General features: G+C 47.7%; 1 protein-coding gene and 1 long non-coding RNA gene across 3 annotated transcripts in view; one reads left to right on the forward strand and one right to left on the reverse strand.

Moving 5' to 3' along the window:
- Positions 1 to 19,026, forward strand: part of SARNP (SAP domain containing ribonucleoprotein) — a 103,908-nt gene that overhangs the window by 64,420 nt on the left and 20,462 nt on the right. The window lies entirely within an intron of this gene.
- LOC144586400 (uncharacterized) lies at positions 15,748 to 16,979 on the reverse strand. Its single transcript, XR_013541204.1, has 3 exons — positions 16,861 to 16,979; positions 16,426 to 16,488; positions 15,748 to 15,826 (listed from the first exon to the last, which is right to left on the reverse strand). It is a non-coding gene; the product is annotated as an uncharacterized LOC144586400 (long non-coding RNA).

A 19,026-nucleotide genomic window follows, 5' to 3' on the forward strand; every position in this document is an offset into this window, starting at 1 on the left:
TTTTCTAGAGAATCTTCTCTTCTCATGAGATGGCCAAAGTATTGGAGCCTCAGCTTCAGGATCTGCCCTTCCAGTGAGCACTCAGGGTTGATTTCCTTTAGAATCGATAAGTTTGTTCTCCTTGCGGTCCAGGGGATTCTCAAGAGCCTCCTCCAGCACCACAATTCAAAAGCATCAATTCTTCGGCGGTCAGCTTTCTTTATGGTCCAGCTCTCACTTCCGTACATCACTACAGGGAAAATCATAGCTTTGACTATTCGGACTTTTGTCGGCAAGGTGATGTCTCTGCTTTTTAAGATTTTGTCTAGGTTTGTCATCGCTTTCCTCCCAAGAAGAAGGCGTCTTTTAATTTCGTGGCTGCTGTCAACATCTGCAGTGATCATGGAGCCCAAGAAAGTAAAATCTGTTACTGCCTCCATCTCTTCCCCTTCTATTTGCCAAGAGGTGATGGGACCAGTGGCCATGATCTTAGTTTTTTTGATGCTGAACTTCAGACCGTTTTTTGCACTCTCCTCTTTCACCCTAATTACAAGGTTCCTTAATTCCTCCTGAGAGTGGTAACAGACCTAATATGATATTCTGATGTTTACTTCTGAACCTCATGCCCCCCATGCACAGCTTAACATGATGAGAGAGAGTTGAATGTTTCTCCTGAAGCAATATTTTCAGGGGTGTGTGTTCCATTCTGTGCAGGGTCCCCAATGAAGGCATAGTTAAAGTTCAGACATCAAACTAAGAAGCCTCCATCCTCTTATTCTCTACAGTTGCATTTAAAAAATATAGTGGTACCTTGATTTACGAGCTTAATCCGTATTGGAATGACATTCGTAAGTCAAAATGTTCGTCGGTAAAAAGCACCATTTCCCATTGAAATTCAAGGAACGGGATTAATCCGTTCCAGCATTTCAAAAAAAATAACCCCCAAAAATAAAAAAAGAGAAAAAAATAAAAAATAAACAGAGCAAGTCCCTCACTGGGACTGCAAAAAAATAATAATCCAAAAACAAAACAACACAGCACAGAAAATAACCCTCCCCCCAGTCTAAACCCATACTCCAAAACACGCCCAGAATGGTTTTTTAAAAAAATGATAAGGACCTTACCTTTGCAGCTGCCTGACCATCATGGACCCCATGCGGAGCGGCGGAGGAGAAAGCAGTAATGGACAATAGCAGCCGGGAGGCAGGAGCTCAGGAAATTCAAATGGCCTCCTGGCCAGGCTCAAGCCTCCCGACGCTGGGCCACCCCCGCTGCAGCCGCATCCCTTTCCCGAACCGAGCGAAAGAGCTACAAAGAAGCAGCCTCTTCATCACCAACGGTTTGAATTTCCCACCCCTTTCCCCTGCCTTTTTTTGTTTGTAGGTCAAAGCTCCAGCCGCAAGTCAAAGCAAAATTTTGCAGCCGGAGCTGTTTGTAAGTCAAAATGTTTGTAGGTCAGGGTGTTCGTAAGTCAAGGCACCACTGTAGTTCCAGTGGTAATTGGATTGGATAAATTCTAGAAGCACAGACAATGGGAGCACCAGTAGTAGAAGGTAACAGCTAGCAGAGGATGTTTCATGTATACTTAAGCTGATGCTTGGTAGTACTGTGCAGAAGAAAACAGTGGTAAACTACCTCTGAATGCTTTATATCTTAGAATCTCTGTGATGAGACAATCCAAATTGAGACATGATGGTGCTGAAAGATGAGATTCACAGGCAGGTCAGAAACAACTGAACCAAAGCCAAAAGGCCATACCGCTACTGCAGCTGTGCACAGCTGCAAAGAGGTAGTCCAAAGCTATATGACGCATATAGCTGGAACTTAGAATGTTAGAAGATTAATAAAGGCAAGTTTGTGAAACAAGAAATGAAATGTACAAATATTATAATCCTTGGTGTGAGTGAACTAAATTGGAATGAAATGTGTAAAATGCTTTGCTCTGGGAGTAATCTACTCAGAAGAAACAGAGTGGCTCTGATAGTGAGACATGATATAGCACAAGCAGTTAAGGGGTAAAAATGCAAAATCTGACCAATTAAAATCTTTCAAACTTCATAGAAAGTCTATCAGTATAATCATTCATGTCTATGCTCCAGCTGAGATGCAGGAGAAGAATTGAAGGACAGCTTTTAGGTGTCCCTAAAGCAGGGGTCAGGGAACCTTTTTACCTTTTACCCCCTAAAAAATGTATATACGCCGACATTACCCCCTTGATTTGAAAGGATCTCGGTCACATGCGGCCAGTCGAGCACCACCACCACCTCCTCCTCCTCCTCCGCCTGGCGAGGCTGCGCTCAGTCCTTGGAACTGAGGGGGCAGTGCCCTTTCTCCACCAGTGGGTGGCTCCTGGGCAGCCGTCAAAGAGCAGCAAGTGGCTTGCCCACTGGGGGTGCCCCACGCTGCCTACCGCTCCAGCACCAATGGTTGCTCGCCAGGGCGGCCATGTCAGGCCTTGGTGTCAGGGCCCTGGCAGGCCTCCCCGTTGAAGTGCCATGACAGCTGCCACATGGAGGGTGAGAGGCTCTATCAGGCCCGGCCAACTGACATGGAGGCGCTGCAGAAGGAAGATGTGCGGCTGGGCAAGCACTGCCACCGCCTGATGGGCTCAGATGGGGATGGGGCATGGGGCGGTGTCCTGGAGCCAGGAGGCTGAGCCTGGCCGCTCCCCTCCGCTATGATCCACCTCTCCAGGCACTGGAAGGAGATGCTTCTCCTGGCCGGGGTGCCCCGGCCTTGCCCTCCACCATGGCTGGCCCCGCTGCCGCCTTGGCTGCCGTACACTGCCGACTGAGGCCCATCACTGGCCGCCATCCACCGTGGCTTGGTTGCAGCCGGGCCAGAGAAAGGGACAGGAAGGGGGCGATCGGGCAGCCAGGGGCCCGCCTCTGAGCAGAAGAGGAGGAGGAGGAGGGAAGGGGTTAGGGTCGCGTCCTCATTACACCCAGGATTTTCATTTTTACCCCATTTGGGGTAAGTTACCCCTGTTCCCTGACCACTGCCCTAAAGTGACAGATCCCACACCAAAGCAGGATATGGTGATAACCGTACATTAGTGGAATTCAGAAGCAGAACCAAGTGTTGTTGGAGGTTATGGACTTGGAGATAAAAGGTGGAAAAACAATTCATAGAATTATCTAAAGACAACAGTCTATTGATTGAAAATATATTCTTCAGGCAAGCAACACATTTTTGTATGGATGGATATCATCGGATGGCCAATAAACAAATCTAGTAGACTATATAATTGGGAGCAGAAGATGGAGAAGATCTATTCTTTCTTTAAAATCAAGATCAAGAGTCAACTGTAGTATAGACCATGAACTGCTAACATCAAAAATTAAAACAAAGTGGGAGAAGAACAGAAAAACAATCATAAACTGAAATATTATTTTGAATAACATTCCAGATGAATGTCAAGATAATGCAAATAACAGATTTACACTGTCAAGGTTAATATACGGAGAAGTGTAAAAAGTTTGATCTGAAACTAAAAATACAGTCATAAAGAATGCAGAAAAACTATACTGTATATGTAACCAAAAGGATAACTGATAAATTTCTTAAAATTGTTAACAACAGAGAAGAAGCAAAAGTAAAAGATAATAGAATTAGAATCACAATCCTAAATACAGTACAACTTTTCTGCAGCTTGCATGTAAGAACAAAGAGAACTGTTATAATAATCATTGCAAAGAAATAGAAGAGAGAAACGAGAGCTTTTCTGTAAGGTCCAAGAAAGGGGGGGGGTGTTAAACAAAAATTAGGTATGCTGAAAGATCAATAGAGAAATATGTTATCGAATTATTATTATTATTATTATTTATTATTATTATTTATTATTATTTTTATTTATTTATTTATTTATTTATTTATTTATTTATTTATTTATTTATTTATTTATTTATTTAATTTATATGCCGCCCACACTACCCAAAGGTCTCTGGGCGGCTTACAGCATTTAAAATACAATAAAGATATGTACAATTAAAATACAATTAAAATATATATAAAATTGCCATCAGACCCACAGTTAATATTATTTCAGTTAAAAGCCTTCTGGAACAGGAAGGTTTTGACCTGGCGCCGAAATGTCATCAGTGTCGGCGCCAGACGAATCTCAGTCGGGAGGGCATTCCATAGTCTGGGGGCAGCTGCCGAAAAGGCCCTTTGTCTGCAAGCCACCCCTCTTACCTCCTTGAGGGATGGCTCTTTCAAAAGGGCCCCCTGGCTAGATCTTAACTGCCGGGTAGGCTCATATGGAAGGAGGCGGTCCTTCAGGTATCCAGGGCCCAAGCCATTTAGGGCTTTATATGTCAAAACAAGCACTTTGAATTGGGCCCGGGCAGCAACTGGTAGCCAATGTAACTTGTACAGAATCGGCTTGATATGTTCCCTGGCGGCCACACCACTTACCAGCCGCGCCGCTCGATTCTGAACCAGTTGCAGTCGCCGGACCGTCTTCAAAGGCAGCCCCACGTAAAGCGCATTGCAGTAATCTATACGGGATGTTACCAGTGCATGTGTAACTGTCATGAGACTCCGCTCGTCCAGGTAGGGCCGTAGCTGGTATAGCTTCCGCAGCTGGAGGAAGGCGCCCCTGGCCACCGAGTCCACCTGGGCTTCCAAAGTTAGACTGGGGTCCAGGAGCACCCCCAAGCTGCGGACCCTGTCCCTTAGGGGGAGTGTAACCCCATTCAGGGCAGGGAGATGGCCCTCCAGCCTGTCTGGCGAAGCACCCACTAACATATAATAATAAACCTTTATTGGCATACAGCAGAAGGAGCCGCAAAATAAATACAGTAAAATACGCATACAGGGTTCGTTGCATGCGAGTGGGGTGGAGAAAATAACAGCGTTAAGCCCCTCATTTTAGAGAGGGCATGTTGCGACGTCTCTGAATAATGGCGTGAACATATCGAGCAGTTGATACAGTAACTTCCTTGTTAGTACCATTTAAAAGGTATTGGGTTTTCTTTAGGTCATCCCATCGCGTGTATGAGGGGGGAAAGACCGACTGGTGGAGCAGGCGGATATCCATGTACAAAATGCAATGAAATAGCATATGATGCAGAGATTCAGTTTTTCCCTGGCCACATGGACAGGTTCTCAGGTCTGTAGGTAAGCCCAAGTATCTGCCCTGCACTAGATTTGATGGAACTATGTTGCATCTGGCGAGAGTAAATGCCCAGCGCTCTAGTGGCTGTTCAAGGAAATATAGGTAGCTTGGGCTGCGTCCGAGAGTGAGTGAGAGGTGAAGACGAAGTGGAGAGCAGACTTTTTGTGCCGCACTAAACAAAGTTTGCCCTTCAATGTCCAGGACCCTGTTTTTGATGGTTGGAAATACCTTGGAGGGGGGTATAAGGCCCAGAAGGTCGGGAGATAGCCCTAGAGTCTTAACTTTCTTTGTGAATAGGGCCAAGCCATTGGGAAGCAGGCTATCGGCTAGCAACGCTTGCAATAGGGTGTCCTTGGGAGAGAAAAAACAAATTTTGACCCAGTATTTGAGAAATCTGAGCCAGGCCCTAGTCTCAATTCTGTATTGGCCACCTTCAAGACACAGAGCTGCGTATGGAACACAGTGAGGGAGGCCAAGGATTTTGTATAAAAATACAGATTGTACTCTCTCCACAGAGCTGTGTAGTGAGGACAACCAAATAGGGACGCCGTATAGTAGCTGAGCAACTGATTTCGCATTAAAGATCTGTAAAGCAGCGGGAATAAAGCCATGGCCCCAGGTGTGGTGAAATCGTAGGATGGCTTGGGCTGAGAGTTTGGCTGTCTTGATTGCTGCCCGTTGGTGAGTTAACCAGGAGTGTCGGTGATGGAAAGTAATGCCCAGATACTTAAACTCTCTGACCTGCTGAATGGAATTCCCATGGAATGACCATACGAAGGGTTTCCACGCTTTGCCAAAGACCACAATTTTGGTTTTCTCAAAGTTGAGTTGAAGGTTGTTGTGTGACAGGTATTCAAGGCAGCAAGTAATTAGTCTCTTTAAGCCCACTCTTGAGCGTGAGAGGAGAACCATGTCGTCCGCGTACAAAAGGATTGGTATCGAGAGGTGGCCAATTTTGGGGCTGTGACCGTTGACAGTGCGTAAGAGAGGGGCGAGATCGTTGATAAACAGGTTGAACAGGGTTGGAGCCAGGACGCAGCCTTGCTTCACTCCTCTATTGGCAGGAATTGGGTTGGAGAGGGCCCCCTTCGACGAGATTTTAATGCGGCAAGTGGAACCCGCGTGCAGTTTTTGGATTAGAAAAAGTAGCCTTCTGTCGATACCCAACCTGGCAAGCTTGAGCCATAGAATGTCTCTGTCGATCGAATCGAAGGCCCCTTTCAGATCTAGAAAGGCTGCATAAAGGCGAGTGTTTGGCTGCGAGGCGTATTTAGAAATCATGTGGGATAGGATCAGGCAGTGGTCTAGTGTTGACTTTCCCTCCCTGAAGCCCGCTTGCTCTAGGCCCATGATGTCTTGATCATGAAGCCAGTCTTGCAGTTTGTAAAGTAGGTGACTGGCGTACATCTTCCCTATAATGTCAAGGAGGCTTATGGGTCTGTAATTAGCTGGAGTTTTCTTGTCTCCCTTCTTTAGGATCGGAATTATTATTGCCTGTGTCCATGACTTGGGCATCATGCCAGATTCATTAATAGCGGTGAATAGGACAGCAAGTACCGGGGCCCACCAGTCCGTATATGCCTTTATCAGTTCCGGAGGAAGGGCATCGGGGCCAGGGGCCTTACCATTTCTGAGTTGGCCTATGAGTTTTGTTGTTTGACTGGTTGTGATTGGGGCCCACTCTGGGAGGTCTCGGGGTGGAGGCGCAGCTGATGGAGTTGTTGGCTTACAGCTGTCGTGAAAGGTGGCCAGGAAATGATGTTCCCACGTCTCGGCTGGTATGTAAGGGAGATCAGGTGATGTCTGCTTGAAGATGAAGGAACCGGAAACCACTTCCCAGAATTTTTTGTTGTTACCTGAATGGAGCGCCTCGGCTAGTTGGGACCATCGGGCCATTGCCGAGCGGTGATGGAGATTCTTAATGGCTGAACTGAGGAGGGTTTTCAGCTCGAAGTAAAGGGAAGGGGGCTTGGAAGCCTTGGAGGATCTGTAGTTGTTGTAGATCTTTCTCAGGTGCTGCTTCAGGGCAATGGAGACCTTGTCTAGCCTGTAACAGGGGGCTGAGGCCTGTTTTGACAGGGATTGGGGGAAGGGTCGCCCCAGGTTAGCTGTTATGGTATCTGTTAGGTTCTCAAAACCTTGGATGTAGTCCTCGGGCTTTGATGACGATAGCCAGTTAAGAGAACTATACGGAGATATGTCTGGCTTGGTTATTTTTTCAAAGAGTTGTTTGGCTCTGAGGTTCCAGTGAATTCTGAGCAGGGTCGGTGAGTGCTCCGGAGGAGCCAGGTTCATCGGGGGTATCGGGTCTGTGTAGGGGGCAAGGCTGCAGGATAGAGGAAGATGGTCACTGGCTAGACTAACAGCACTAACAGCACTTCCGTCTTGTCTGGATTGAGTTTCAATTTATTGACCCTCATCCAGTCCATTATCAGGTCCAGACACGAGTTCAGCACAGAAACCGCCTCACCTGGATTGGTGGAAAACGAGAGGTAGAGCTGAGTGTCGTCAGCATATTGCTGACTCCTCAGCCCAAACCTCCTGATGACCTCTCCCAGCGGTTTCATGTAGATGTTAAACAGCATGGGGGACAGTATCGAGCCCTGAGGAACCCCATGACATGGGGCAGAGCAACTGTCCCCCAGCACCACCCTCTGGACACGGTCAGCCAGGAAGGAGCGGAACCACCGTAAAACAGTGCCCCCAACTCCCAACCCAGCCAGCCTATCCAGAAGGACACCATGGTCGATGGTGTCGAAAGCCGCTGAGAGGTCCAGGAGTATCAACAGGGTCACACTCCCCCTGTCTCTCTCCTGGCAAAGGTCATCATACAGGGCGACCAAGGCAGTCTCTGTACCAAAACCCAGCCTGAAACCCGATTGAAATGGATCCAGAAAATCCGTTTCATCCAGCAGCGCCTGGAGTTGCCCAGCCACAACCCGCTCCAACACTTTGCCCAAATAAGGGAGGTTCGCTACTGGTCGGTAGTTAGCCACCAGCCTTGGGTCCAGGTTTGGCTTTTTAAGGAGTGGTCGAATTACCGCCTCTTTCAAGGTGGTAGGGACCACTCCCTCTCTCAAAGAGGCGTTCACGGCCTCCTGGACCCAGGTGCGAACCCCCCTGGCTGATCTTCTAATTAGCCAGGATGGGCAAGGGTCGAGCGGAGTTGTGGTAGAACGGACAGATCCAAGCACCCTGTCCACATCCTCAGGTCTCAACAATTGAAACTCATCCATTAATACCTGACCAAAGCACGGTGCGCTGGACACATCCTCTGATTCTGCAGTAACTGTGGAGTCCAACCCACTGCGAATCTGAGCGATTTTTTCCTCAAAATGGATGGCAAACTCATCACAGCGAACTGATGAGCAGTCCGGGACCTCCACCGGATTTCCCGGTTGAAGAAGATCCTGGACCACCCGAAACAGCTCGGCTGGGTGACATTCTGAGGAAGCAATACGGCTGGAGAAATATTGCCGTTTCGCCAGCCGTATTGCCACGAAATAGGCCCGATAATGGGCTCTAAGTCGTGTTCGGTCGGACTCCCAGCGGGATTTCCTCCACCTGCGCTCCAGCCGTCTCCCCTCTCGCTTCATCGTCCGCAGTTCAGAAGTATACCAAGGGGCTGTCTGGGCTCGGCGAGCAGGGAGAGGGCGCTTAGGCGCAATCGTGTCAACAGCCCGGGTCATCTCCTTATTCCATAGGGTGACCTGAGCTTCGACAGGAGCGCCGACCATATCAGACGGATAATCCCCCAGAGCATTCAGGAATCCATCTGGATCCATTAGTCTCCGAGGGCGGATCATCTTAATAGATCCCCCACCCTTGCAGAGGGAAGAAGAAGCTAATAGACTAAACTTGACCAGGAAGTGGTCTGACCATGACAATGGGGTCACAACCAACCCCTCCACATCCAAACCACCATCTTCCAGTCCCGTTGAGAAAACCAGGTCCAAGGTATGGCCCTTCTCATGCGTTGGGCTGATGACACATTGAGACAGCCCCATGGTTGTCATGGTGGCCATGAAGTCCTGAGCCGCCCCAGTCAAGGGAGCCTCGGCGTGAATGTTGAGGTCTCCCAGCACCAACAGCCTGGGAGTCCTCAACACCAGGTCCGAGACTACCTCCGTCAGCTCAGGCAGGGAGACTGTTGGTACACAGCAGGGTGGGCGGTACACCAACAGAATCCCTAACCTGTCTCGCGAGCCCAACACACAATACAGGCCCTCGAGACCTCCTCTCAAAGGGATAGGAAGCCTGGTCAAGGAGATAGAACTCCTATAGACTATAGCAACTCCCCCTCCCCGACCCTCCGAGTGACCTTGGTGCTGGACCGAGTACCCAGGCGGACACAGCTGGGAGAGGGGAACACCACCCTCCTCTCCCACCCAGGTCTCAGTAATGCACGCCAGGTCAGCCCCCTCATCCAGAATTACATCATGGATGAGGGCAGTTTTATTTTGTACTGACCTGGCGTTCATCAACAGCACCGTGTGGCTCGAGGGTTTGCTGATATGGTCACCTGATACCATCTGGTTGGGAGTAGGACTAGAAGAGGGGATAGATGTAAGATATCTAACCTCTCTTCTCCTACGCGGGCATGTTCTACCCCCACCGCCATTCCTTCCCCTACCCAGCACCACCTCAATGGCTGCCCCCTCCAACTCCCTCCCCCCTTCCTGTTCCATTAGATCCACTGTGGGTCTCTTCTTAATTGATGGCAATTAAAAACAATTTAAAAAACATTTAAAACATATATAAAATAAAACATTTCTAAAACCCCTTCTCTCCCCCCCACCAAGTCATGTGGCTCATGTTGAGAGGAATGAGGCAGCCTGGAGCAGCAGGACCTGGTCCTGCAGACACAGAGGGGGCCGAGCAGCTCTTCTGGAAAAGAGGGCTGGCATCCAGCAGGGGCCGAACCACAGTCCACTGCCTCTCACCCAGTGGCTGTGGCCGGCCGATGGTCCCTGGCTTCCTCCTCATGCAGGCACGCTGGTCTGGTCAGGTCCCAAAAGCAGCTCTGGCTAAGAGCTCTCTCTCTCCCTAGGCCAGGTGGCTGGTGTTCGAAGGGAATGAGGCAGCCTAGAGCAGCAGGACCTGGTCCTGCAGACACAGAGGGGGCCGAGCAGCTCTTCTGGAAAAGAGGGCTGGCATCCAGCAGGGGCCCAACCACAGTCAACTGCCTCTCACCCAGTGGCTGTGGCCGGCCGATGGTCCCTGGCTTCCTCCTCACGCAGGCACGCTGGTCTGGTCAGGTCCCAAAAGCAGCTCTGGCTAAGAGCTCTCTCTCTCCCTAGGCCAGGTGGCTGGTGTTCGAAGGGAATGAGGCAGCCTAGAGCAGCAGGACCTGGTCCTGCAGACACAGAGGGGACCGAGCAGCTCTTCTGGAAAAGAGGGCTGGCATCCAGCAGGGGCCCAACCACAGTCCACTGCCTCTCACCCAGTGGCTGTGGCCGGCCGATGGTCCCTGGCTTCCTCCTCACGCAGGCACGCTGGTCTGGTCAGGTCCCAAAAGCAGCTCTGGCTAAGAGCTCTCTCTCTCCCTAGGCCAGGTGGCTGGTGTTCGAAGGGAATGAGGCAGCCTAGAGCAGCAGGACCTGGTCCTGCAGACACAGAGGGGACCGAGCAGTTCTTCTGGAAAAGAGGGCTGGCATCCAGCAGGGGCCCAACCACAGTCCACTGCCTCTCACCCAGTGGCTGTGGCCGGCCGATGGTCCCTGGCTTCCTCCTCACGCAGGCACGCTGGTCTGGTCAGGTCCCAAAAGCAGCTCTGGCTAAGAGCTCTCTCTCTCCCTAGGCCAGGTGGCTGGTGTTCGAAGGGAATGAGGCAGCCTAGAGCAGCAGGACCTGGTCCTGCAGACACAGAGGGGACCGAGCAGTTCTTCTGGAAAAGAGGGCTGGCATCCAGCAGGGGCCCAACCACAGTCCACTGCCTCTCACCCAGTGGCTGTGGCCGGCCGATGGTCCCTGGCGAAAAATAAAAAGAGGGTGAAAACAATTCAAACAAATCTTCCAGAAAAAAATGAAAGGTGACAGATTTCTTTGAAGAAGAATCCTGTGATGAAGTACCTGCAGTTTTAAAAGGCAGTGAAAACAGCCCTTAAAACAATTTGAAGAAACAAAGCACCAGGTAGGGGTACAGCTGTGTGAAGCAACAAAGATTAGATTTACTGTAGTTCTAACAAGACCATGCTAAATATGTAAAACAAAACAATGAACCACAGATCAGAAACATTTAGTGTACATTTCATTACTAGCAAAGGAAGACACAAAGACTGGGTTGGCTTTAGAATCATTGCATTAATTTTCTATTCAGGTATAGTAATGCTCAAGATATTACAACAAAGCCTTTTGCCATATGTAAAGTAAGAAATGTTGGAGTTGGAAAAGCAAGAGGCACTAAAGATCATATTGAAAATATATGTTGGTTACTGGGACATAGAATTTCAGAAGAATATCAGTCTTGTGCTTTATAGATTACAGGAAAGACTTTGACTGTGTAGATCACAAAAGCCTGTTGATTGTTCTACTAGAAATGGGTATGTCACAGCATTTGGTTGTCTTGATGTGTCACCTATACTGTACACTAAAAAGAGGCTGTCATTAGGACAGAATATAGAGAGAAATAATGGTTTCCACTTGGGAAAGAAGTGAGACAGGGGTACATTTTATCTCCTTATCTGCTCAAATGATGTGCAGAAGATATTATATGAAAAGTTGGGTTAGGTTCAGAAGAAAAAGAAATGTTAAATGGGTGGAAGAAATACTAAAGAATTAAGATATGCAGGTGACCTTATATTATTCAACAACTTAGAATTGTTGGTGATTAAAATTAAGAAAATGCAAAATTAGGATTTAAGCTGAGCATTAAGAAGACAAAAATCATGAGTATGGAAAACTTGTGTGACTTGAACATTGACAACAAAGAAATCAACATTATTATCCATTGTTATAAAGACTGCAGCCAAGAAATCAAAAAAGGGTAAGACATTGAGGGACAGCTATGAAGGAGTTAGAAAAGATCTTGAAGTGTGAAAGTGTGCTACTAGAGACCAGGACCCAGATTATCCATATTAAAGTACTCCCAAGTTATATGTTGTTGTTGTTTAGTCGTTTAGTTGTGTCCGACTCTTCATGACCCCATGGACCAGAGCACGCCAGGCCCTCCTGTCTTCCACTGCCTCCCAGAGTTGGGTCAAATTCATGATGGTCACTTCGATGACACTGTACAACCATCTCATCCTTTGTCGTCCTCTTTTCCTCTTGGCTTCACACTTTCCCAACATCAGGGTCTTTTCCAGGGAGTCTTCTCTTCTCATGAGATGGCCAAAGTATTGGTATTCTTCAGCAGTCAGCTTTCTTCATGGTCCAGCTCTCACTTCTGTACATCACTACTGGAAAAAAACATAGCTTTGACTACTTGGACTTTTGTTGGCAAGGTGATGTCTCTGCTTTTTAAGATGCTGTCCAGATTTGTCATTGCTTTCCTCCCAAGAAGAAGGCGTCTTTTAATTTCATGGCTGCTGTCCCCATTTGCAGTGATCATGGAGCCCAAGAAAGTAAAATATCTCACTGCCTCCATCTCTTCCCCTTCTATTTGCCAGGAGGTGATGGGACCAGTGGCCATGATCTTAATTTTTTTTTAAATGTTGAGCTTCAGACTGGTTTTTGCACTCTCCTCTTTCACCCTCACTACTAGGTTCCTTAATTCCTCCTCACTTTCTGCCCAAGTAATATACAAACATGAATACTGTACAATTTTTTTAAAAAAAGCTTTTTATATTTGGGATGTATCTTAAGAAGACAGGACTCACTAAAAAAACAGTCATGAAGAAACCTCAAGAAAGTAGGCAAAGAGGAAGACTAGGCATAAGATGGGTTCAATAAAGAAAGCCATGGCATTTAATTTGCAAGACCTGAATACCGTAGGACTATAAATGACTGGACCTTTGGGGAGACATTAATTCATGGGATTACCATAACTCAGAAGCAACTTGGCAACACATAACAAAAGCAATAAATTCATGTAACATTTCCTGCGGCTAGGTGTGAGTTGGCTGCAAGTATTGAAATTGTTCTTATACCAATATTTTCAATTTATGGAATGTACCTTTTCTTTTTTGCATGTACATTTCTTAATTGGGCTTCCTAACTAATTTTTATCCAATCCTTGTCATCCAACATCCAATCCCGAAGGGCTGCCTCTCTGCAGGTCAGGCGGGTGGGCAAGCGGCTGAGGGAAAGTGGAGGGAACCGCCTTCGTCCCTCAGGGACAGGCTTCGAAAGCCTCACCTCTGTCTCTTCCTCTGCCCACTCATGGCCAGTATTGAAATTGTTCTTATACCAATATTTTTATTTAATTAATATGTTCAATTTATGGATGTGCCTTTTCTTTTGTTGCATGTACATTTCATAATTGGGCTTGCTAACTAATTTTTATCCAATCCTTGTCATCCATTGCAAGGCTGCAAATGTTGTGTCTTCCTCTTATGACCAATTTTAGCTGTAGTGGAAATGCCTGCTGTGTCCTTTCCATCCTCCTATGCAAGAGCCCATTGGAATTGCCTGGATCTACATAAATAGGGGGAAAGCAGCAAGGCTTCTTCCTTGGCTAAAGTTTGCCTGAAGAGAACATTCAGCTTTTTGCCATCTTGGGAGATGGCATGACTTTATGCAGAAGATGCTCAGGGCTTCGTTTTGGTTTCCCTCCCCAGGTCCTGCTCAGGTTGAACCAGGAGACAGCATTTGTGTCAGGTCTGGCTGCGTTCACATGACCAAACAGCTGTGCAGAGGTTGCTTGATAATGCATTGAGCACCTCAGCAAACTTGGTTAGGTGTGAACTGAGAAATAAGCCTGGTACAATTTTTTGTGCCCTCCACTAGTCAAGTGATAACAATACCCAGTGATTTGGTAGAGGGGTTCTCACTCTGGCAATGAACATAAAAGTAATTTTTTAAAAAACAAAATGCCTATTTCTTCCCTTCCACATTTTGCTGATTGTGATGGCTGGACTGAGCCTTTTTGGTGTGGAATGAACTCCAGGGAGTGATATTCACCAGGTAACATAAATATCAGAAAGGAAACAGCCAACAAAAACCATACAGTGCAGTATTTATAGGGGCAGTATGTCCTAATACTAGTAGTTGGAGTGGCAATTTGGATGGGAAAGCAGTAGCCATGCCATGTCATTCATGGATGGATCTATAGCAACTGGTGTCATATCCCCGACACTGTTGATTGGTATTAATAGACACTTCCTCCTTTGATAATTGCATAGATTTATGTCAGACCTGGGCAAAGTGCCTGTCAGGTCATCGCTCCAGTCCGGCCCACCTGTCGCCGCTGAGTGAGCTGGAGCTCCAGCTCCGGTCACGCAGCATGGCAGTAAGCAAAACTTGTGACATCTGACTCTGGGATCTTGCAAGTTTTGACTGTTACTCTTGAGCCGCAGGCTGCGGAGCCTATGGCTCAAGAGGCCAGAAGCAATCCTTGCACAGGCGACGTGATGGTGCATCACATCGCCTGTGCGGGATAGAGGATAGTCGGAGAGGAAGGCCGCAGGGGAACAGAGGACAGGTGAGTTAGCTCAGTGTCGGGGTTTTTTTCCTCTCTCCCCCCCCCCCGCTGTGAACGAATGACAATTTCATTTTATTTTTAAGTAAAGTTGGTTTGCCCCCCGAACACAGTTCAGATTTTTCATGAGGCCCCCTATAGAAATTAATTGCCTACCCCTGCGCTAGAGTAAGTCCATAGAATTTGGGGATTTGGTGAATCACCTCCTCTGTATATTCTGTGGATTCAAATAGGCCTATACAGTGGTGCCTCGCTTAACGATTTTAATTGGTTCCAAAAAATTCATCGCTATGGGAAAACATCGCTAAGCGAAACGCGTTTTCCCATAGAGATGCATTGAAAACTGGATAATCCGTTCCAATGAGAATGGATTGCTGTCCTTAAGCGAAAATCGCCATAGGAAACATCGCTAAGCGAAATGCGGTTCCCCCATTGGAATGCATTGAAACCTTTTCAATGCATTTCAATGGGGGAGAAAAAAATCACCAAAAATTCAAAAAGAGTCAGAACAAAGCCAAATTTGGTTAACAAAGGGTTTATTAAGTGCACTATCGATTTCAAGCACTCTAAACCCTTTTTAAACAATTTAACACCATTTAGAAATAGCAAAAACGGAGCTGTCAAAAACATCGCTAAGCGAAACAGGGGGACCTAAACTCATCGCTAAGCGAAGCAAGGTCCTGAATATTGCTATGCGAAATTCCCCCATTGTAAACATCGCTAAACGGAGCGCAAGATTGCTCCTAAAACCTCATCGCTAAGTGAATACATCGTTAAATGAGGCAATCGCTAAGCGAGGCACCACTGTACTACTGCAAATTACTAAGCTTCAGGATTCCAGCTATTAATATATTTTAATAAACAATGGCTTAGTCCTGTATTGTGTTTTGTGATGAAAAAGTCACATATGTCCAAGATTTCTGGCTGTTTCATTTAGTATCAGTAAATAAGCATGTATAGTAATACTGTACTGTGTATCATCCATTTCCTATGTAGTCCAGTCTTGTCTAGTCCAGAGTGAACAAAATGTGGCTCTTCAGATGTTGATGGACTAATAGAAATAACAATTCTTCTGCGTGGTCTTCTGTGAATGCACACAATAAGGGGTTAAGTCAGCGCCTGCGCTGGTCTTCTCGGAATGTTCTAGAGCTCTGCAAGAGAAACATTGTCAACATTATCTATACTGCGCATGCTCCGCCCGCCCAATCCTCAGTTCCATTTCTCCGCCGTGTGGAATGGTTCTTCTCGGTAGAGCTCCACTACTCTCGCCCTTTTCTATTGCTATTTTGGTCAGGATTGCTCGGTTTTTCGACTATTGCGCGTCTTATGACTTCTTCTACTGCCTATCGGACTTATTTTCTTCAGCGGCCGCTCTGCTTACCGCTTGTGAGTCTCGCGTCTTCCCGCCCTTTCCAACGGCCGTTGCGAGCACTCTATTCTCCTATGCCCCCTCCGCCCTCGGGCCCCTTTAGCCACTGTGTCGTTTGCTCGGGTAAAATCCCTTTTCAGGACGGGCACGACACTTGTCTTTTTTGCCTGGGAGAATCCCATTCGGCCCAGAGCTGTGAACATTGCCAGGCGTTTACCAAGGCAGCTCTAAAGGCTCGACAACAGAGGCTGAAACTACACCTTTGGAATTCAGCCCTGGCTGCTTCCCAACCTTCGCCCATGGAGCTTCCCTCCACCTCTTCAGCCTCCCATTCTGAGGGCGCCCCGAGCCTTGCAGTAGCCAGTAAGCCTTCGGACCTACCTGCAAAAACTAAGAAGCCTTCTAAAAAATCTTCGACGTCCAAGGCTGCGGTTCCCGCAAAACCTGCAAAACAGGCGAAAACTAAGGCTTCTACAAAGGCTAAGGACGCTGTATCCCAAGCTTTGCCGGGATCTGTCGACCTTCTCTCGCCTTTATTGGAGGATTTGTCGAGAGACAAAGATTCGACATCGGGGGCGGCTACCCCCCTTCCTCCTCGTCAGCCTGAGCCGGCTATACCCCTTGGCGCTCCCTCCCCGACGCCAAGTCAGCTTGTTCGAGCAACAACAAGCTTGGGTTCTGCCCCGGTTAGCCCTGTGTCTTCTGGGCGGGCTTCACCGGCTCCATCTGTATCTCCTCTACCTCCTCACCCTCCCTCGCCACCGAGGAAGAAACCGGCAAAGAGGAAGCATTGTTCCAGGGAACGCTCTGTCTCACCTCATAGAAACAGCAGAGACAGGCGCAAACGCTCTCGACGTCGCCATAGATCGACGTCGGTTGACTCCTCCTCATCCGGCTCTCATCGTCGCCGACACAAGCGTCGGTCCAGACACCGCTCCTATTCCTCTTCGACATCGACGTCGCCCGACCGCCGTCATCGTCGTCGGAGGGTCAGATACATTTATCTCTCCCCCTCTTCTTCTTCCTCTTCACCGTCGACCCCCCCTAGGAAACATCGACGTCGACATAAGAAGAGGGTAGGGGACGCCGTTCAACCTCCTCCACTACCAGTTCCACCCATTGCTCCGCCTTCTACGGTCCCGTCGACGTCGACCGCGCCTCCTCCTCCTCCTCCCCCTCCTCAACCCGTTCCTCCAGTCATACCTCAGGCCCCACCTCCACGTCGAACGAGAGGACATGAGCTCTCATCTGATGATGATGATGTTTCCTTTTCATCACAAGAATCTCAGTCGGAGGAAGAACCGCCTCCTCAACCTACACCTCACGAGTTACCGGTAGGAGAGACGGTAGACTCGGATACAGGCAGCCCTCACGATTCCTCACCCTCGGAGGATTTTTCCTCTTACTCACAAATGTTATCAAGACTAGCAAAGACACTTAAGCTACGCGTCGACAAACCCGCACCACCAGAAGAGGACCTCATCTTTGGTGATATTAATAAAGAACGATCACCACCTCCTAGCCTTTGCTTTCTACCTACCTTATTAAAGATCATTCAAGAGTTTTGGGAACACCCTTCAGCAACGGTGCCATTACCCAAGAGAACGGAGAACATGTATAAAATTGTTGGGGAGGATGCTAAATTCCTTTTAAAGCATCCTATCCCCAATTCCCTTATAGTGGAGACCAGCTGCACTAAACCATCAGGAAGGGCGCATGTGATCCCCACAAACAAAGAAGGAAAAAAGCTTGAGTTAATCGGTAGAAGGCTTTATTCTTTAATCACCTTTATACTCAGAGTCGCTAATTATCAAACTGCTCTAGGAGCATATCAAAAGCAGCTGTGGGTCAAAATATTGCCAGCTTTGCACATGCTGCCAGCTGATGCACGCCAAGCTTTCCTAAACACCTATGAGGAAGCACAAACGGTTTCCAAACACCAAAGGATTGCAACCAGACATTCAGTGGAAGCATCAGCTAGAATCCTCGTTACTGCTGTCAACCTGCGTCGACATGCCTGGTTACGTGCTGCAAACATCCTTGAGGATGTGAAGGCTAAAGTGGAGGATTTACCATTCGATTCTTCTGGTCTTTTTAGCGAGAAAACGGATAACCATCTTGAGGACTTACACAAAGCTAAGAAAACTGCTAAGTCCTATTATATTCAGCCACAACCAAAGTTCAACAGATACCAATGGAAACGGTCTTCTAATCAATACACTCAACCTTCCCAACAGTTCAGACAGTTCAAAGAGACTTCCCGCTCTGCTTTACCTCAAAATTCCTCTACTCCATCTACTTACCGTGCTCACCACGCGTCGCAGCGTCGTCAGACCTTCAAGCCACCTGCAAAGAAACACAAACAATATCTTTGACTGGTTAGCATACCCCTCAGCTATCGTCACAGACATAAGACTCCAGCCATATTCTCAAAACTGGTCGGTTATCACAAGCGATTCCTGGGTTCTAAGAATTGTTTCATCTGGTTATCGCCTAGAGTTTATGGAATATCCTCCTCTAGGAAGGGTAGAGTATACTACATCAAACCCTATTCTAGAGGAGGAGGTTCAGTCTCTACTTCAAAACGGAGCCATTCAAGCAGTGCCAACAGCAGATATGCCCAACGGCTTCTATTCAAGATACTTTGCCGTCACCAAAAAGGACGGCGGCATGAGGCCTATCTTGGACTTAAGACACTTAAATACTTACCTGCATCCTCGTCGATTTCGCATGGTGACGTTGGAGTCCATCACACACCTCCTGAAAAAGAAACACTGGTTTGTCCTCATAGATCTGAAGGACGCCTACTTTCACATCACCATCCATCCAGATCACCGAAAGTTCCTCAGATTCGTCTTCCAGAACACAATTTACCAGTACCTAGCTCTCCCATTCGGCCTCGCCACAGCGCCTCGCACGTTCACAAAATGCATGGCTCCTGTGGCGGCTTACCTCAGACTCAGCGGCATTCACGTATTCCCA

Source organism: Pogona vitticeps, chromosome 2, assembly GCF_051106095.1.
Source record: "Pogona vitticeps strain Pit_001003342236 chromosome 2, PviZW2.1, whole genome shotgun sequence".
Taxonomy (NCBI): Eukaryota; Metazoa; Chordata; class Lepidosauria; order Squamata; family Agamidae; genus Pogona; species Pogona vitticeps.